General features: G+C 37.9%; 1 protein-coding gene across 3 annotated transcripts in view; it reads left to right on the plus strand.

Annotated features, from left to right (window-relative positions):
- Positions 1–16,676: 16,676 nt before the first annotated feature.
- GABRA1 (gamma-aminobutyric acid type A receptor subunit alpha1) overlaps positions 16,677–22,345 on the plus strand; it is a 48,510-nt gene continuing 42,841 nt past the window's right edge. Inside the window, exon 1 of one of the 3 annotated variants that reach the window (XM_074838992.1) lies at positions 16,677–16,801. The gene's annotated coding sequence lies outside the window, so the exon portion shown is untranslated. The other 2 variants (XM_074838990.1, XM_074838991.1) reach the window with 2 other exon arrangements.

Here is a 22,345-nt window from a genome sequence, read left to right on the forward strand (position 1 = left end):
TCCTTTTAGAGCAAACAGAAATGCTCTTCCCAAAAATTCATCTCTCAAATAAAATTCAAATGCATTTTAATACTAACACTTACTTGCTTTCCAGAGGTTAATGTGGAGATTGTTTGCTGTTTCCCTTGCTTTATGTATTTCAAGGGAGATTAAGCTGTTACTGTACAGGATTAATATTGTTCAGAAATGGGTGAAATTAATCAATTATAAACACTTTACAAACACATATTTTTGCTTGTCAAAATGGCTTCCATCTTAAAATGATACCCATAGCAAAACATTTGCTATAATGCCATTCATAGTTTCCTCTATTCTTTCTCATTCCATGAAGAAATATTTGAGAATTAAGATTGGAGATTAAAGGTTTTTCTCCCATTCTAACATAAAATAAATTAAAAAAAAAAAAATAGATGAGGTAGGAAATATTTGATATGTACTAAAGAAATCAAGAAGCTGCAGTATTTCCCGATTCCCCCCCCCCCCCGCCAAACCGATTAACAGAATTGCTGTAAACTATCTCTCTCTAAAAAGAAGAATCCAGTTTACATTTTCTAGTGAACCATGGTCAGTAGAAATTACTTGTAGTTTTACTATCCAGAATTCTTTAACACTTAAAACTCTATGACTTAATGAAAAGCACAGCATAACTTTCACCGGTAAACCTCTTTCAAAAAGAGCTCATGTGCTTAGACTGCCAAGTGAATTTAAATACCTTCCTAACAGTGAAAGAAACAGAAATTTCCTGTGCTGGTGTGAGCAGGCATTAGCTACGTGAGCATCCTCTAGTCCAGCTCTCCGACACTGCCCATGAACACTGTCTCTGCCAGAGGACTCTCTCAGGGGGTCTTACAAGCCCTTTGTTAAAATACCACCAAAAAATTGAAGGTAGGATTGATTTCCCTGTCTCTGATGGAGTGCACACCTTTCTGGATACTGCTTAATCATCCCTGCTAGAAATAACTTTTCCCTGGAGCTTATGGAAAGACTTCTGAAGAGAAAATCTTTCCAAATGTATCAAGTTTGCCCAAAATGGCAGGTATTTTCAAAGGAGATGTTCCCAAAGGAGGATAACCTCCCTACAAGGTCTTTACTCTGTCGCTCCATCAGCTGAGCACTGCACTGACATATTAGCATGCACAGCATCCCTTTATGAAAAAGCATAAACATTTCCAGCAAGGGCACTCCATGCAAGTTTGTCTGTTAAGTGGCTTTGCCTTCTCCTTAAGATATGCTTAAAATAAAGTAGTTCTCAGCAAAATAGATTCCCTGTTATTCCTTTCCCTGTGGAATGTATTCAGAGCCGGGACATTTTTAGAGCCTCTCCATTAACTCCCATGAGTTTGCATCCAGCCCCTCCATCCTTTTATGAAGGGAAAATCTTATTCCAGGTTAAGGTGACTGCCCTGTGCCTGCTCCTTGCTGACGCGCTAGCCGTGCATCCCTGCAGAGCTCCACTTCATCCCTCCACTTCAAATGGCCTCTGTCCTCTGTAGGCAAAGGTAAATCCTGGGAAGCAGACATATGCCATTATTTCAAAACCAGTACAGAAGTTATTGGTGATCTGATGGTTACACATGACATTGAATTAGTCTTCAGTATTACCACTGGATGTTACTATTTACTTGAAAGAAATAGTGAAAAGAAACCTATTAGTTCTGTTTAGTTTTTACCTGCTAATTAGCAATGTTAAAAGTGTTAAAATGACTTGCCAAATCCATTCAGATTTCTTTATATGAACTATAGTTTCTGGAAGGGTACAAACCCACAGATTACTTTACTAATGTGTTACAGTGCCTCCCCTTTCTTGCACTGAGAAGAGACTTTCTTTACAGTTAGTCCCAAAGGCTCTGCAGCCAAGACTTTCCTTGTGGTTAAAGATAAATAAACCACTCTGACCCGTAGCTATGAATATCAATTTATAATAATTATTTTTATTATTCAGTATTCATGGCTACAGATCAGATAGTTAGTCATATCAGTTTGCTTAGAATTAATCAAAGACATAAAATGACACCAACATAGATGCATTTATATTGCTAAATATACATACACATGTGTACACACATCCTGCAAGTCCACATCTACTTCAAAGAACAGATGCTGACCAAGACTATTCTGAATATAATTTCTTTTATGCACAATGGTACAACAGAACCTACGTTTTCATTTAATGACACAATTGGATTTGAGCTACTAAAATTTCATCCCAGCGGAAATAACCATTTCTTACTTTGTCATACAGTATGGATTATATACTGTTAGATCTTAACTACAATTTGAAATATTTAAAATCCTTTACACAATTCCTATGAATTTTATATTTGCCATTTATCTTTCACATTGCACAGAGGATCTAACCAATTAAAAATATATATTACATAAACTGAAAAAACAGAAGACAATCAAAGAGAGAATATCCAGGTTGATGCTTCAGTTTAGTAAAAAACTTAAGCGTTAGCTCCTCTAAAGTTCATTGGAACTACTCATATGCTTTAAATAAGTTGCATGCTTCAGGCCAAATGCCACAGAAAAACATGGCTATACTGATAAATAGTTTGGAAAGCCTTCACTGTCATGCCCACTTCTGGCCTCAGCTCAGTCTTGAGGTAGGTGAGTGGGCTTCACAAGCCCCAGAGGATGTCTATCTCCAAGCTGACTGCACAGAAATGAATGCAACTCAGCCACCAAGAAACACAGGAGCAGAACAAGGTTTTGGCCCCCTCCAGGGCCTGCTTATCTGTCCCAGTCGGCACAGCTAGAGTTACAGAAGGAGCAGATGGAAAATATCAAGACGCTGTAGGTGTCTCCTACTTCACTACTGCTAGGTGCTTATACTTGATTATGCTGAGCACAGAATAGGAATGAGACTAGCAGAGAAAAGAATAGAAGCTTAATGAAAACTACCTTTTAAAATACCAACTGATACCTTTTATGAAGCGTTATAAATATAGACAATGCAATCTCTGGCAAAGCCACCAAACCTTCAAATCTATAGTTAGCTCAGTGAGTGAACAGGAGTAGAAGCTAAAATGAAAGTGATGGTATATATTTTAAGAGAACTAATAAATCATTCATCAGCCTTTAATTATCGTACTCTATAATCACAGAATCAAGCAATAAGCATTTCATATCCAAATTGAACACTTCTACCTGGCCATTGACTAAAATTGGGAAGCACTTAAAGACTTCTGTTTCGTTTTAATTATAGACAGACCAATTTCAATCTATTTATTATGTCATTTGCATCTCATCCTGAAAAATACATATGCATTTCAGCATCTTTAGTTGTGTGATTAGACCGATGACACTAATATCTGCAAGACTGTTTCTTTTGTTTTGAATAATATTACTCTGGTACCAGAACAGATCTGTTCTGAAAATATTTACTCACACTTCACTGTATTTAAAGAATGTTCTTTAGTACTCAAACTTAAGTAAAAATATAAGAAAAAAGAAATTACTTCCTTGACTGTTCCTCGTTGTGATTAACACCCTTTTCAAGCGCATTGTTTCTACTACAGCCCATGAACTCTTACCTGGGACTCCAGTGAATCTGTTACGCTACCGCCCCTGGAGTAAATGCCCTGCTAAGAAACCTGCATGTCCTTGTAAGAGATAGAGCTAGAAATCACTTCGATGTCAGAATCCCCACTCATAACTTTTAACATGAGGAATATTACATAAAGAGTTGAGTAGTTAACATAATTTAATGACATTTTACTAATGCTGAGAAAAGGTTAATTAAGGTAATTCAGAGATAATGGGGAACTGTTTTAAACTAAATGCCAAGTTTTGTTAAAACCTCTCAAAAGGAAACCCTAACTTGATCAATTTTTCCTACAAAGAGAATACATTAGCAAATGTGTGGGTTTGACTATTTTAGAGGGTATTTTTCCAGTTAATATTGTTATGCTCTTGTGCTGTAAAGAAATGTTTATGTAAAAGAACATTCAATTATAAATTTAGAAAAAGACCGGGGATTATACTCTATAAGGATACGTGCAAGATTGCCTTTTTATTATGTTAATGTAATTTTAACAATAATGGAGAACCTCTGAGACATTTAAAGGTTTACTTGATTAAAAATATGCATTCAAATTTTGTCCAAGTTTGCCCTGTCTAACATTACATATAGCCTAAATAAAGAAACAATCTTGACAGTCTGTTTAAAGCATGACCATAAGCAACTTTTGGTATTCAGTTTACATAATCACACCCAGACCTGCTACAATTTCTGGAGTATATTTAGCCAGTGTATACAAGTTCTCCTCATTAGAAGGTCTAATGAGACTTAAAAATGAAAGTTCATTTTTAAGTAGATGTCCCTTTTGAATAGGAAATTATTTTTCCAGCACCTTTGTTATCAATACTTGCTTCCCAAAATGGATTCAATTACATTACAGTGCCCTCACACATGATCTTGACTGACTTCGTATTTTAAGCAGGTTAAAAATAAATCAGCCAAATCTGTCTGCCTTTGATATCAGTGAACATTTTTACTCTTGGTTTCAGTTGTGCTGGTGACATAATTTGTTGGAAAGTTTTCAAAACCTAGAGAGTCATGACACTGTATTATAAGTTTCGTTAGTGGCATCCCTCTGAAATAAGGCTGGTATGCTCCAGCATACTGCTAGACGCATCTCCTGCCAGAAAACTTAGGACATCTGACATTGTATTTTTTTTATTTATCTGAGTCTTACCATATGCCCAGAAAACCCAGTTTTCCTGTGAATATGTCAGGCATGTCAGGTAAAGAGAAGAACCCTATAGAGAACACTTTTTCACAAAAGTCTCGTATTAACGCGTTGCTCAAAGTTAGATATAGAAATAAGTATTAGAAACACAATACTGAAGTTAAATCTGGAACTATATTTTTAAGCTTACCCAAAGAATCTCAGGTTCTGCCCACCACTGCCAAATTTCAAACAAGAAACATGGGCCTGTGGGATAATCCAGTGAGCTGCCTGAGAGGAAACGTGTGGTCCTCCCTTATGTCCCTCAGGTTACAAGACTGGGAAATTCTTGGAGAGGGGGACTCATATGTAGCACTTCTTCACAGTTACAGCTTTTGCATCCCCAAGAGTGTTAATATTAAGGCTATGCTCGCACTTCAGACTTCACCACAGTGTGAAATAGCTTCCAGTAGCTGTGCTGCCTGTCCCTGCAAGGGGGGAGTCTGGTGTAGGCTATGTTCTGTGCTTTGAAATTGCACCATGCGCATGGAAAGAGGGAGCTATGCCACTCTTAAACCACCATCATAAAATGGCAGCTGCAACTTGCCTTTGTGGCAGCCTCTTGGCCGTTTGGCTGTCAGTAATATTTCATATATGTATGTATGTATACAGCATGTTGATAGTGAATAGCACGGGTGAGAGATATTTCCTTGCCATAATAGTGTTCTTCAGCTACAAAAAAAATGTTGCAAAAATTGCTCCATTTTCCTTTGAGAGCACACACGCCTTTAGACTAATCTGGTTCTGAGCATCTTATCAGAAACATGAACTCCTGACCATGTAATTCCAGATCCAGATACCACAAGATTCACCTTTACAGTTTTTTTCAGCTTTTCTTGAGGCAATGAGTCAGTTTTGTCAAGGAATAACACCAAACATATGTCAGGTCCTTGTATTTTATGAAGGGCAGAGAGCTGACATTATTCCCTTCCTATTGTAATCTCATCCATATTATCTTCAGAATGTAGTTCTTGTTCATCAAGTTGAAGAAACATAACACCTCGAAGAACCTTGCCAACCCGTACAAGTTTTATATCTTGACATACAAATCACAGGCATTGACAGTCAATACTATCATACTACATATGAAGGGGTTTTTCCTTGAACTTGGGAGAAATACAGCAGTCACATGAAAAACCATGGCAAGAAGAACTAAGGTGAAAAAATGTTTAGTTGTTCTCCAGATGTAAATGTGCAAGGGAAAGCAATAGTTTCATGTTTTCTATCAGTTCCAGTGCTTTAACCCTTTAACCTTTAAAATACGGACTTTATTGGATGAATCTCACAAGATAGGATGCGAATGTCAGCAGGTCTCCTGGTATTGATGGGAAGAATGAAAAGAAGGGCTTTTTTCTTTTTTAAAAAAGTTTTTTCTTGTTTTAAAAAGAATATGTACAGGTTATAAAGAATATGCTTTATAAACTCATGTATTTATTTACTTTGTTTTAACTGTGGCTTACTTGGTCAGAACCTGTGATAGTAAAGTGTAGACACAGCATAATAATTTTCCTGGAAAAAGTAGGATTAATTTCATGCTGGTGTTTGTCTTGTTTAGGGCTAGGAGGTATGATTTGAAATTCTGGAGATACTGTAGAAAAATTAGGGTATTTTGAGTGCATGTGTTTTTACAACTCTCTTAATAATGTTACTAAAAAAAAATAAAATTATAAAACCTTCAAAGCTGCTTCTAAAAGACATACACATTTTTCCTGGAAAGGTTGGTTATCCATCTACTCGTGCCTTGTGCTGGTCTTCTGAAGATTCTTGAAAGGGGCTTGGAAGGGGGAGCAAGACAAGTGCCAATATCCCGAGCAAGTCTATACATTAATTCCTCTGAATTCCGACACAAGATTTTGGAAATACACATAAAAGGCTGAAAAACAGGAATGACACTTACAGCTGTAATCATTAAGAGCAAGAGCATACACATTCTCTGCCTAATGAGCGTCCAAGATAAATAAAACTTACTGAGCTCTCTGAGCTTTGATTTAGGGAGATCCTTAATAACCTAGGATATAAGATATAAATGCAACTATAGTTATGCCATCAAAACCAGAACAAGGATAAAATCTTGATCCTTTGTAATGGATAAACGTTAATCTTCATGATATGGCACTGAATTTCAGAAACCTTGATTTACTTGCTGATTTTTGAGTAGTTTACATTCTAAGCAAACAACTGCAAATTCTGAGTTGATTAAAAGTGTCACAATATAAATGTTTGAAATATTCAATTGCTTCTGTAATTCATCCATGGCATACAGTTACTAACTCTCTAGCCCTGTATAAGCAGCCATTTAACTAAATGTATTAATAGTTGAAGAATGGTGCTGGGAGATTAAGACTGGCATTGAGAATGTAATGCATATATTAAAATAACGTAGTGTTAATGTTCTTTTAAAGAGCAATTTCTGTAGAGGAATTTAACAAACATTATGACTTACCAAAAAAATTGATGCAAAATTCAAGACCAGACTTGTTAACAATGCTGCAATTTTTTTCTAATACAAATTTGACAGTATTTCATAGCTTTGACTTTCAATTCTCTATGTTTTGTTACAGCAAGATCCGTAAGATGTTTTGCTGGTTAACTCTATTCTCATCTTAGCTTAATTCAGAAGCACACATGTTATCCAAAGGTCTAACAGCTGTGTATAAGGACCAGTGTGTTGTAATTTAGGTCACAGCTACCCATATTTTCAAAGGAACAATAGTTACATCAAGACTATATTTCACCTTGGTTCTGCTGTGGTGCTATACCCCTGCTTATTCTTTTCTGTTCAAGCCTTGTCTTTCTTTTTCTTGGTACACTTTTTATTACAAAATTTCTTTAACTTGGCAAGTTTGCGTCTCATGGTTGTATGCATTAAACACAAATATGAATGCATGCACACTTTCAGCTGTTGCACATTGTTTTCACAATTGTCATGACAAGCTCAAGTGTACATAGCCCAGCTCCTTCGCTGAAGCACAAACCCCTCTGCACAGGCCATGCTGGAACCAAATCCTGTGGGTGCTGCCTGGTGGTGAGATAAGAAAAACTAAAATGAAACATCCTGTCAGAGATGGTAGGGCATAAAATCCCCCTTCATTCCTCTGATAAGAATAGGGACTGTTGTACGCTACACTAAAAAGTCTGATAGAATTATCAGGGAATAGAGAATACATGTGGATAGTATACTTGAATGTTAGATATAGAAAGGGTGACAATTTACCCCTCAGAATCTTTTAAAGATTACAGTTTTCATTGGTTTAAAATTTCTTCCTTCATGACAGTTAACGTGTGTTAAGACAAGTTGAAGGGATTTTGCCTATTTTTGCATTCCTATGAATTGCATGTGCCCTGTCACTCTGCTGGACAAACTCTCTTCTGTGGTTATAGCAATGGAAGAATCCAGCATATTTCCCACCAAATTTAAAGAGCTTCAACATTAAATTAATTCTGTGGGGTTTTTGTTGTTGTTTTCTTTGCTAATTTTTAATGCAGATTAAGTACAATTATCTGAAATACCTGTTCCGTTCTGGATCCTTACTACTGCTTAATAGCTTCACTACCTACTTAAAGCACAGCTGCCAAATTACTGCATAAAAAAAACCTTCCAAGTTATTTCTACTGTATGAGTGACATAAAAGCATCTGGTGTTGGTATTTTACTCTTAACATGATATCATCATTACTTTCAAAAAGAATATCTTATAGTAAATAAGTATTTGCTTATTATTCATTATTAGGACAGCTCTGTCTGCATCTTTGTGTTTTTATGGTAAATTCTGTAGCAGAAAATTCTGTGAGGATACGCCATTTTACAACCATATTTCACATTTCTCCACAGTATCTTAAGACACTTCTCACTTGAATTTCAACTGCAATGGTTGCTATGTAATAGGTGAACAGACACAGTTCTTACAAGGACTTCCTTGTTACATTGGCTGACTCTTGCCCTCTGAAAGCTTTAGCTTTCCAATTTCTTCCTCCTCTAAAAAACTAATGAGGTCTCTCCTGCACTGCTCCATATTGTCAGTCATTCTTCATTGCAGTGGTCCTTTAAATAGCTTTTCTGTCATAGAAGTTGCTCTAAAGGTGTTAACTTGGTATACTGAAATAAATGTATTCATTCACCCTAATTACAAAACCTGTTTCTCTAACCCTGTAAAATCTATTTGGGTGAATGGTACTCTAAGTTATAATCTAATTTTAACACACAAATTTTTCCAACCAGTATTTTTTTTTCTGTTAATTGTTGGGAGCAGTATTGTTCGCTATATAACAGTAATTATATTTAGTGTACAATCTTTTCTTTTTTTGTATAATATTTTGAATAACTCAAAACTTAAAAAAGAAATAAAACAGGCTAACAGTTGTTAAATTGTATAACTTGTGTTTCTTCACTAAACACCTTAAAACTAACCTTCTGATCTTCAGTTTTTAGCACATGCTATTTCACACTGACTTTGTGCTAGTAAATAAATTTATATCTAAGTATCTACATACAATAAATATTCTAGAAGGTATAGTTGAAGAAATTTTACATATATAAAACCCTTTCTGGTCTGGAAATGCCAACTTGAGCTTTGTGTCAATCCAAGACTATTTTTTTCACTAAACATTTGCTTTGACTAAGTTTCAAATGTATGCACCTACTCAAGTCCAAGCATTGAAGAGGCTTGTAGCATCTAGCCCTATAAAATCTGGTTGAGGTCAAGAAATATTTTAACAAAGTGTTCTACTTCTAAAGTGTCATTATCGGATTATATTTAAGAATAGGTCCTACTCTGATAATAGTTTGTACATGTAGACAATTGATTTGCTGTGGAGTAAGCTATGTTCTTTTTCCCAGTTTGAATTATTTAAATAAGATCAGTCACAGTATTTAAATGGCTAGGGCTTGCTATATAAAAATTAAAATATATAAATTAAACCACAAATGAATGGCCTTCTCAGCCTTCTCATTTTTCTTGTAGCTGATTTTTTAGTGATTTTTTACACAGTCAGAAAGAGAAATTATCTCTCCCTTGATATAAAGTTCTGCCAATGGATTTCTGGGGGCGGGGGGGACCCCTTACTGCAATATCCATCACAGAACATCTGAGAAACCTTTTTAAAGTCCTAAATTTCTATTTAAAAAGGCACAGGAATATACAGTAGGCAGTCTTGAGGAATTCAGTGGCACTGCTAACATGCTTAAGAACAGCTATTTGCAGAGCATTTGTAGACCAGTGCTTAAGAGATGCTTATTGTCAGGTGCTGAAGCTGTTGGGGGGGTGGTTGTTCAAAGAATCGAACTATTTTCTTCATATTTCAAATGAGACAAATGGAAGACAACTAAATCGAACCTTCCTCCCTCCCACCCCCCATCAAAACATGGGAGAACAGCTCACAGAGGGGTAGCATTCTAAGTTGTGCAAATAAATCATTAATTAGTTACATAAATGGTTGCATAGAATCATGCAAATGTTAATGGAGAAAGACCTAGGTGATTCTTTAGCTTTGAAAAATGTCTTTGTATTTTATTTCTGATAATGCTCTGTACTCTTCAAACTGTACTTAATGTTCTTTATTCTGCTGTCGAATATATGTCCTGATTCTCAGTACCTACTGATGTAACTATAACAGCTGGAGATATTGATTCTAGCTCTTTCTAGTCATACCAGATGACTTCACATGATATTCTCCATAATCCTACTTCTGCAGAAGGACCTTTTCTCCTACTCCGATAGAGCAAACTGAAAGGTCTGTTTCAGAAGGGAAGTGGGAGTAAGGTGCAGGATGGGCTACATGACTGTAAATTCCTTGACTTCATAGAGAGGATGAGACAACATTTTTGAGTATTTGACTTCACTGGTTTAAATAATTATCAAGGCAGTCCAAGTTTGTAAAAGGTACTTTTTGTTATTTTAAAAATCAAAACCCAACAAGTTAAAGGAGTCTTGCCCAAACTGTTCAACTGTACTTGCTCAATAAATCTTCATGACTGATCTCATTTTTTCTAATAATAAGCACACAGTGCCAGCATACAACATGGAAGGGAAAAATGATACTGATAGTAGGACCCTATTGAAAATCTTATACAGTTAAGGCTTAGGACAATGAGCAGATCTCATGATGCAGACAACACTGACTATTCTACACAGTCAAGGCCTATCCTTGCAGGGGAAAAAAAAAAAAAAAAAAAAAGACAAGAGCTCCATAGGATGCTGCTAGCAGGGAGGCAACATTCTAAATCAGGGAAACACATGGCTGGCATAACCATACACAGATATATGCAGATCCACCCTCTAAAAGTATTTTGAGGGCTGGGAACATGGACATTGGCATGGCTAATGTCTATGTAGTATCAGGCCCAAATACACAGCAAAAGGTAAATTGAATTAATATAAAATAAAATTTATGATGAATATCTAATTATCAGAGGCTAGCTTTGCATTATCAAGTACCATAAACCAGTAGATGGAGATATCTAGAGCAAAACAGGTGATGCTGTGGATCAGCACCCAAACTTTATGCATTTTGAGAGGGTTACTTCTAGTCTGGCCCCATGGGCTGAATATCCATTAACTACTGGAGTATATCAGATACACATCTGGAGACTATAGTCTGATCTTGTTTCATTTGTAATGATTTGAATTTCCATGTTCTGAGACTCCTCCCTAATGCAAGCCAAACTGCAGCAAATAGGAATAGCCAGATTTGCTTCAAAAGGCCACACAATACAAATAAAACACTAGCATAAATGCATCTTTTAGATAAGGAGTTGCTAAATAAGGCTATCTTTGACTCAAGTGCTTTTCTACAGTGGACATTCTTACTATGAGTAAGTACTCATCAGGCCAGAAGAAGAAATCAAGAGTACAATTGCTGCTTTAATTACCCCATTTCTAAATCCCTAAGAAATATAAGAAATTCCCAGATGCCCTGCTGAATTAGGATTAAGATGGTTCCTGGTATCTTCCCATGGTAGGATGGAATAGGTTTTTCCTACAGTGCATGGGCAATGTTGGCACACGTGCATGAGCCACAGGGTCAAGCACAGCTGGGAATACCCCCTCTTTGTCACCTTAAAGGGGCTAGATCTCTCACAGAACCAAGTCTTCGAGTTTGCTTTTGAGTATATTCTTGTTTTGATTATTTTTCAGCATTTAGATTTCAAGAATTTCTAAAATACGTTCATTCCTGCTATGAAAATAAAGCCATTCAAGCTTTAATGGGAAAATCTGAACTGCAACCTGTTACCCTCTTCTGTGTATGTCTGCAACAATATTTTCATGTAAAAGAAGTTTTAGCATTAGACAGTAGAAGTGATTATGTTTGGTGAATACATATTTCAAACCAGGGAAAAAATGTTTGAGTGGCTTATGTGGCTGATAATTTTGTCTATATTACTCAATTTCAAGAACAAATAAAAGATAAAACAAAAAAAAGCTCATGGAAAAACTGTGGGAGGTAAAGTGTGAAAGAGTGCATATTCTCTTCTTTGAAGAAAAAATTGGTAGAAAAATACAAGTGATATACAGAATTACTTCCATAAATACCTTTGGCTCATTCTCCTAAATGACAACAAAATTTGCAGTTTTCACAGGCTTTACTTGTACAGCAGATAGTTTGTCTTAGCGAAATCTTTGCCTTCAGAAGACTTTCTTCTTCCTTCAGTTTTCCTTCAGTTTTCGGGCGGGGGGTGTGTGTGTGTACTCCAAGGCTGAGCCCTTTCTAGTTGCTGTCTTCCAAGGATATAGCATTAGGAGGTTTCAATAACTAGTTTTGTTGACTAATCACTTGATTTGCAGGCACATGCTTGTTTGCTGTCCCACTTGTTTAGTTTGTATCACTGTCTTCAGAAAAGGGTTTTTCTTCAGAAAACTGTCCTTGTCATCCAAGGCAACATATACTTTGATATATTCTAGTTACTAGAGCAAGTCACTATGCATAATCAAAGAAAATACCAACAGTTTTGTAATCATAAGGCCACTGGCATCCCTAAGAGATGAGAGAAGTTCATGACATTGCTACAAAGCAATTAAAGATTTTTCTGCAGACTACTGATAAGACAAATGTCACATGCCAATTGCTTTATGGTACAGGCTCAAGCCATTTCAACATTTAGGCCTCTCTAATTCTTGCTTGAATTATGTATGTTAGTGAATAACACCACTTTTAGTTTGCAATGAGAAAAGCATTTTCACTCTTGACAAGTGATCTCACATACAAATATGGTTGGGTTTTTTGTCCTGAAAAAATGGAGTATGTCATCATGGCATCACACCTGGCTGAGTATCAAAATACTTCTGTGTTACATGTTTTTCTTGAACTCTTGATCGATCAGATACAAATAAAAAAAAGTTAAAAACTCAACCCTCCAGAACTGCTCCAAAAGAGCAGCAATATTCCATAGGCCTGACTTTACAATCCTCTATTACATTTACATAACTAAGTTTTAGCTAAATGTTTATTGGTATTGTTTAGTAGAATGAGATATATTCCTACAAAAAAAATTATTCATTCCATTTCAACAATCTCTTAAAAAAAGTAAACTGAGTCATCTTATAACTCTTGATTACAAATGGTGTCTACATGAGAATTTAGGGGTCTAATTAATTAGTCACAGCTGAAGATGGGTTAGATGAACCCTCCCTTTAATGACCTGCAGAGAAGAGTTTTACTTTCAAAATCAACAGCTGACTCCTTTACTTGCTCCCTTACCACAAAATGAGAAAGTGAGGCAACTTTCTTGTCAGTCTGTGAAATATTGCTAATAATAACATTTCTTTGTTCAAAGCCTCTCATTCCATTTGGTAAGGGTAGGGGTAGACACTGGTAATCAAGAAGGTGGTTCCACAATTATGCCAGTGACTTACTCTCAAAAATACAGAGCTCTCTTCCCTACAGCAGAAGGAACACAAGTGAAAAAGTAGTTTCCCTCCCAGTCACACCAGTGATCCTTAGCCTGAATATTGTTCTAACGTCAATTGCTTGGCAGCAGTAAAAGAGAAAAAAGACTCAATACTCCTTTTACTGAACCGTTACTGATTAAAGAGGCACTGTGTCTATGTAGACACATTTCATAATTTTCATAAGTAACAGTTTGAGCTCTAAAACAAAAACAAGTTAACATTGGAACACAGAATCTCAAAAGAGGTAAAAGCACACACCAATATCCATGCTACAAAGGTTAGGTAAGCATTAAGGTTTTTACAAAAGCAGCAAGTAAAGACTGTTAAATATTATGAATGTCAAATATGGCTTCATATTAAGTTGACTGCCTTTTCACGTATTACCTGAGCAAGCCTAGCTGTTTATATCAATTGGTTAGTTTGTTTAAACAGGGCAGTAGGCAGGGACCAGATCCACAGCTGCTTCAACAACCCAGCTGAACTCGGCACAGCTATGCCAGTTCACATGTGCTGAGGAGCCAGTCCTTACACCTACAAAACTGTTTATGCTATTCAACATTAAAAACTATTGGTTACATTCTAAAATATCACTTGGATCATCTTGGATTATCAGAGACCTTCAGAAATGGTACTGTTATAGCTCTCCCTTAGAATAAAGCACAGATTTAGATTATAACACAGTTTTGATTCTAACTAACATTTACGGTTATTGATAATGTCCAGAAAAGACCAATTTTTAATTATTTGTGGTCTTGCCTCTAGAGCCCAGCTGATTATTTCAACTGCTTTTGAATGAAAACAATAATTTCCTAATGTAATATAACCACACATGCAAATTGCTGTAAATGCAGATTTCATGTTGCAAAGATTGGCATATAAATATAACAACTGTGAGGTATATTTCTATGAATGAAATAGATGGAACAGAAAATGTAGTTGAATCAGTATGTTACAATGAGCAAGAAACAATTAAAAGTTCATCAAGCAGCTCTCTAGCCAACATTAAAATTTCAGTTCTGCCTGGCTAACACTGGAGGCTCTGCAAGGAAATTCAAAAGATATAAATCAGGTTTTAATCTAAAACAGTAAAAGCAAGCAACATAAACCACAGAATAAATCAGGAAGAACCCACCTTAAGTCAAATGCATAGAAACTAGGAGCCTTGAGCCAGAGGAAAGCTTGCAGACAACCTCCCTGCTCTTATATTGCCTGTAAATGTCTATCACTAACCCCTGGACCTTCAGTTGTATCAGCACAGCAGTTCTGGGAAAATTACACAGGCTTTGTCTGTGTAATTTTCAGTAGGTATAAAACCATAACATAAAAACAAAACATAAAAAATTTTTAAATGAAGGAAAATGCAAAAGAGTTGTGTTAGTAACTTTTGGATAAGACCCTTAAAAGAGATGACTGCCAAAGCTAAGCATAAAACCACACCATTACAACATCACTTTGTTAATGACTGTCCCAGTGTATTCCTCATCTATATTTACTATGCCTGACTACTCTTGGATTTTTAGCACTAAGTAGGTCACATAAAAATTAAATTTGAAAATCTGAATATGACTTAAATGTTTACTCTGCTGTTTTTATAGCAGACTTCAAACTCTAGAACAGGACAGTGCATGCAAGAGCGCTCTGACAGTGTACTGCAATTGAGCAAGTACATCTCCATGCAATAACATCAGCAGTCAGGAAGCATATGATGTGTCCAACTAGAAGATAAAATCATCTGAAGACCCTCCTTGTCACCATCTCTAAGTGAGGAAGGCAGTGGAGTAGGAGAAATGGGTGAATCAAACACTGTGTGCTTCTAAATGCCTGTGGGACCCAGTGCCCAACAAGCTAATGTGCGTGTTACCTTTGCTTTACAAATTTTTCTGTGGCTTCTAAATAGTATTTGCAGGAAAGCTTCAGTTTAGCACTGCACTCAGAAATCTAGAGTGATTTTGGCTAATTGAACTTCACAGGTTGCAATGTTCTTATTCCAGATAAAGGCACCAGGACAGGCAGAGAAATTAAATGTATCTAAGGTCACCTAAGAAGTCAGCAGGGTGTTTGGCTTCCAAAGCAGCAAGGCAGCAAAATTCAACCTAGTGTGACACATTTAAGTTTAACAATATTTATGACCCGTTGCATTAAGTGGATTCTTAAGTGTTTGGCTGAGTAGGGATGGATTTAAACACATTTTAAGCATCTCTCTGAATTCAGGCTGAGATATTCTGACTCTACATCTTTTAGTTCCATCAAAGGCCAATATTTATAGTAGAACAACGGTGAACTGAATTTTTCCCTACTGATTTTTTTCTTAATTTTTTAAAATGTATTTTATTGTTTCTTACCTCTGTAAATATTTATTTTACTGCTCACTTTCTTTCTGTAGTCACTTATTTCCTTTATCCACAAATAAGAAGTTACAAGGGATTATTGATGCACTAAGCACTGTATTATTAGATACATTTTTAAAAAAGTATCAACCTTCAGGAACCTTGAATACTCTAGAATTTTGTTTACATAGATTTTTATCCTATCTGATTTTAGGAAAAGTCATTATTACAGATCAATACTATTGCTTAAGAAAATATGAAAGTACAGGTTAGCTCATTGGTCTGTAGCAATACGAACTATCATTGGGTATATCAAACTGCAAGTCATAATTCTAAGGTCTGAGTCCCAAAGAAATCTTTCCTTCCAAATGCAGAGCAGGAAGGACAGTAAGCCACAAAATTATTTCCTTATTTTTGAAGGGTAACTGAATGACATCCACACCAGGACAGTAAGAGTACACTCCTCCCTTTTTGTGGGGAGAGCTTCCTAGTTGTAGAAGCTGTGTTGAATTTATACTAAATGTACTGTGAAGGCTCCAGGAGGTTGTAGATTTCCAGTCAAGATTTCACCTCATCAGAAGCAGTGAGTTAGAGCATAGGAGATAAACACATGTGGCATTTCTATTCTACTGTAGATAAATACAGCTGTTGCAGCAGGAAGAGCCTCCTGAAAAAGATCTCGTCAATGATCACCACTGGATTTACCAGGCTTTTGTAACCCCCCCAAGCTCCTGATTGTGACATTTGTTCTTTTTGGTGGTTTTTGTTAATTCCACAGTGGGTTTTTTTTTCAGAAAACAGATTATTATTCCATTCTTCCTTTCTGGCATCAGACAAGAAGTCCTATTATTATCTAGGTAAGAATCCTCCATTTCTGGCTTTATGGCTTGAATTTCGTGGTGATGTTTGGCAACAGTGTGGCAAGGCGTAATAAATTGTTGTCTCTGTGGATTAGAAAGTCTGAGAAACTTGTAAGTAATTAGAGTTTCTGTTTTAAATATTGTATTTGGAGACTTTGAAGAGACAATCATCATCTCTAAATTTCTGAGCATCAGCTATTTTACATCTTTATTCCATTTTTAATAGATAACTGGTTCAAAGTGCCACTTTCAATTTTCAACACAGATCTAGGAAGAACGTTCATATGTCTTTAATGGGCATTGTATCTCAGATTGACTCTTTGAAAATAGTGCACATTGTTTTCATGAAGATTTGTATTTCCCTGGAAGTTCTTCTCTTTCTACTAATTTTTTGAAGAGGAAAGAGGCAATGAATAGAACCTTACTGTAAAATTAAGAGGCATTATGAGAGCAAACTTTTTTTTATATCATCACTTGACTTTTATAAAAACACTAGCTGACAATTATATGTCCTGCTTTCTTTGTTGTGGCTGTAAATTAAAGGAAAAAAAAGAAGTTAAGCAACTGAATTTCGTTACGTGTAGCAAAGGGTCAATAGCTATTCTTTAATATATTTCTGAAACACATTACATTAGAAATCAAATTGAAGTCATATATTTAACAAAATATTTCCATTTAACCACATGAGCAGGACTTGTAAATAACAGAGTTCAAAGCTTTGGAGCAGATGGTCTTTCTGTTTTAATTCTTTATCTGATCTGCTGTGTGCCAGTAAATCTCTGAGTTTCATTTGCTTTATTCAAATCCCTGGGCTATTCAGGGCACATTGTGACAAAGCATTCTGCTGTGGAATTTCAGTTGGTTTATATATGTTCCTAAACTAAACTAAAAAAAATATATATATTTTACACACACAAAGAACAACATGATGAAAAATACAACACTGAAAAAAGTATTCTTCCCTGGTGACCTATTAAATACTCTGGATACATGTTATGTATATATATACAGAAAGAGGATGCAGGCACTTAAGGAAAAGGTCAGATTTCAAAAAGTGCTTACTAGGAATTCAAAAGCAAAAATAGTTCTACATTAAAAATCTTTCTCTATGTCAATTTTAATCTATCATTTAATAAATATATTTTACCAAAATAGGATTCAATTGGTTTAACTTCATTGCTACTAATCACTTGCGCTAACATCAAGGTTCAAAGCGTTGCACATAGTAGCTGTGCCAAGTTCGTTTTGGCTGACTGTTCAGATTTAATAATATTGTTTTTAAAGGATTTAGCTCTATACTACCTTGTAACATGAATGACATAGCTTCTTTTTGAAAACTATGGAGTCATAAAGCTGATTTGAAAAATACATAGGTCTTCCTGACATCTTCCTTTTCCAAATGTGACTGTGAAACCTCGCAGTGCACATCACCTAATATTGAGTTACTAGGAGACAGAAGTTCAGATGTGTCTTTCCTTTCTCATTTGAACAATTCATTCAAGAATGAAATCATATGACCCTAAGACTCACTCGTAATATGCACACTCCTATATATAGCTTAAGATCTTCAAAGATATCCTCTTAAGTTAGATGCCTAAAAACCACATATGACTTATTTGATATATGCGTTACCCTTAGTGGTGTTTGGATTAGGTCAGTGGAATTTGGATGGGAAAAGGAAAAAGTAAGAATTGCAAGACATGTATCTCCCACTTAGCACTTGTTCTTCCAAAGAATATTTCTATTGGTAACAACAAACTATATTTTCTTTTATAGGTTTTTTTTTTTTCACTTAACAAACAGTTACTTTGTTACCACAATCCATCATAAAACAGCCTATTTGTTTGATTACATCCAAATATTTTTAGTGTTTACTACGGAATGACATGATAACTGTGATAACAGCCTTTGAAAAGAAAAGAGAAAAATCTGGGTTATGTGTGAGCACTGATGGACAGGAATCTCAGCCATGGAGGAAAAATAGTTTTGTCCTACTTTCTGAGCAGATGAGAATTAGAGAGAGAATGAGCAACTTCCAATTTTAGGTCAATATCTTCACCCAGGGAGAACTCAGAAAAACATATCATCCTTTGGCAGGCGGCAACTGTGTCCATGGAGGCAAAGACCATCCTTTGTAACCCTTGACACTTTATTAAAATAAAAACAGTTGACATTGTTTATATGATAATTAAAATAAGTCAAGAAGAAAACTATAGGATGCAAGATTATCTCTCATGGGCTCTGAAACTACTTTAGCTGCCCACTTGCTCGGATTTTAGTGCGCAGAGGTACATGAACCTCTAGCCATTCAATCATTCGCTTCTCAGCACATCTGTCTAGCTACCTATCAGACACACACACAGAGCAAACGTACTTACAATTTCTTTGTTCACGAGAAATGAAAGGGAAAATGGAATACTGGAGCTATGTTGAACACTTATTTTTTTTGCAAACACTTATTATTCATCTAGAAAAAATAGTTAAGGTCACTGAGATAATATAAGTAATGCCTTAGTGACAGGGCAAGGAATCTCCGTGGTTTTACAGCCACACAGTGTCCATGTACTTTGATAAAAATCCCTTGTGCTGTTTTTGTAAACTCAGCTGAGGACCTCAACTTACTTGTTGCTTAAGCAAAATTCTCCCATGCTTCAATGCAAGAATAAAAACATAGTAAATTATGTTAGCGAAGAGCAAATGAAGGTGAAAACATTGCATATTTAGAAAATACCTCTTGCCGCTAAGAGTGTGTCTATGCGCTACTGATTTGAAAAGTCACTGCTTATAATTTCCTTGGGAATTCAGTAGGTTTTTCTGTTCTCTACTTTTCTGTGCGCTGCTAACAACCTGGAATCAAAACGAGATGAACTACGTTGGAAATGTCAGGAAACTAAGCAGAAACTTCATTGCAAGTCTTTAAAATAACCTGTGGCTATTTAATGTTGAACATAATGACTGGGTGAACTTGGTGAACTAGGGCACTTTGATAAACAAAATTTCTATTTTCCTTGTGCTTAGGGAAATCATTGCAGCGTTTAGACTGTTGTAAGTCAGGCACTTATCCAAAATGACTGCCACCTTGGAAGTTATTGCCAGCCCTAGCTATGAATGTCATTGGTTTGTTGGGTCACATCAAATCCTTCTCATGCTGTTACAAAGACAAGCAGATGATGTATTTTGTGAGAACGTGCAGAATGTGCAATATTTAGTTTAAAAATCTGGGTGAAGCTTGCAACAGATAGTTTAACTGTAACATAGGATACCAGTTCAGGTTATCTCTGACAAAATATATGGATTTTGACCTCCCTTGGAGCAGCATCGTAGGAGCGAACAGAAATTGGTTTGGCAATGGCATTGGGAGGGGAAGAGGGCAAGTAGACAGTGTTTGAAATCCAGTAGGAGCATACGATGTAAGGATTTTTTTCCACCCCACGACTGCTGGTAGTGCTTTATAAGTAACAGATACTGTTGACTGAGGAGTTCATTTTATCTTTACGCTAAACAGAGCTAAGACAGCTGGCCATGCTGTGTTTGTGGCAGTTAGCAGCGTCTGACATTCCTGCAGAAGGCTTGGAGCTGGCGAAAGGTGCCCTGAGCACGATAACCTGTGCTGGGCAGGGCAGCGGCTGCGTGTCGCTCGCCCGCACACCCTCTCCCTACCTGATGCATCCAACTTTCTCCTTGTTTCTCCGCACAAGTATCAGCACCCGCCGAGCTCGCCCAGTTTGCTCACACCTGAGGAGAGGACGGTCGCTGGCTGGGGGTTAAACTGACGTTAACCACAGGCGGGCCAGGGCCGGGCCACCCCGCGTGCCCCGGGGGGGGGCGGCCGGGAGCCCCTCTCCGGCCGTGGGCACTGCCCGGGCGCGGCCGCCGCGAGCTCCGGCGGGGCGGGGGGGGCTGTCCCGTCCTCAGTCCCCCCGGGAGGCCGGGGCTGTCCCGTCCTCAGTCCCCTCGGGGGGCCGGGGCAGTGCCGCCGGCGGCCCCTGGCAGAGGGGGGCAGGGGGGCTGGCAGCCCCCGAGCACAGCCCTCGGGCCGCGCCGGGCAAACGTGGCACCTACCGATAACAGGCGTGTGAAAGGGTGGGAGAGCCACCAGGTCCTGGAGCCGATTTCCTACGGGTCTCGCCCAAAATGCGTGTTACCCGGGTTTAATCGGGATTGCACAGCATCTCTGTCCCCGGCTGGCTACATCGTAGCTACCGCCTGGTCTCTATAGGTATATACAGTCTATAGGCACCCGCGCGTAGTGCTGCATCCTCTACATATCCGTTTAGCCTTCATTCATATTTATGCCGCGATTAAATATTTGATCGAAGGTTGAACGCTAGCGCAGATCGGTTATATTTTTAATGTACGACCCTTAAAATAGACTGTTTTGTAAACTGCAAGTGCCTAAAGACTCCCCCCAGCCTCCCCGCAGACGTACAGCCTCCCCCCCAAATAATAATAATGCTGCAGATTGTAGAAGGATTTGAGTCTGCAGCCAGAGAGAAAGGGATTAGGGCGAGAGCACTGGAAGTTAAATTGTGCTGCATATAAAAAATGGGCGGATTGGTCTCTAGATGAGAGCTTGGTACCACCTTCCTTTCTAAAATAAAATCTCTCTGGCATGAAGTCACAGCCTATTTCACATCCGGTTTACCCTGGGACGTATTACTACTGTCTTGGTAAAGAGAAAGCTTTTGTTGTATAGCGGCGGTCGGAATATTGGGAAGAGAAATTTGGGTGCTAAACCCGGAGGAGCGGAGCGGAGCAGCGGCGGCGATGGCCGAGGCGGAGTGAGCGGCGGAGCCGGAGCCGCGCAGCCTCCGCGCGGGCGGGCGGGCAGAGCCGGTCAGCGGCGCCGCGGACCCGCGCCCGAGGGGCTCCCGGTAAGGGCGGCTCTGCGCTCGCACACGCACACCCGCACACACACACACACACCCCCGCACACACACCCCCGCACCCCGCCGGGCGCTCCCGGCTGCGGGCACCGCGTCCAGGCGCGCAGGCGGCTCCTCTCCCCTCTCTCCGCAGGTACCGCCGGGTCCGGGAGATTTTTTCCTATCCCTCCAGCTTGAAAATCCGCAGCGATCGATGGGCATTGTAATTTATCTTTTTTTTTTTTTTTTTTTTTTTTTTTTTAGCGTGGACTGATTTTCACCGGTCGCTTGGAAAAGGTTTTTTGGTGGTGTTTTGTTTTGGGGTTTTTTTTGTGTTTTTTTTTTTTTTTTATCCGAGGGAGGCGGTGGGAGGGGTGGCTTTCTCAGGGTGAGGGGGAAATACAAAGTTGAAATGCCGGGAGGAAAACAAGTCTCGATTTGCGCTTCAGAGATGGGCAAATCTCTCACCGGGAGTCAAAAATGCATCAAAATGCCCTCTTTTTTCCTCATTTTTTTTTTTTTTTTTCCAGTGGGCGCTGCTGAAATTCTCCCAGAAGCGTGGCTCTTTCTCCCATTTTGAACGGGAAAACCACAGCTGGTTTCACAGGCGGTGCGGGCTGGGGGAGGCCAGGGGCTGGGGGCTGCTGGTGTTTAACGCTCCTTGAAAGTCTTTGTT

This window comes from Strix aluco, chromosome 13, assembly GCF_031877795.1.
Source record: "Strix aluco isolate bStrAlu1 chromosome 13, bStrAlu1.hap1, whole genome shotgun sequence".
In the NCBI taxonomy this organism is placed as follows: domain Eukaryota; kingdom Metazoa; phylum Chordata; class Aves; order Strigiformes; family Strigidae; genus Strix; species Strix aluco.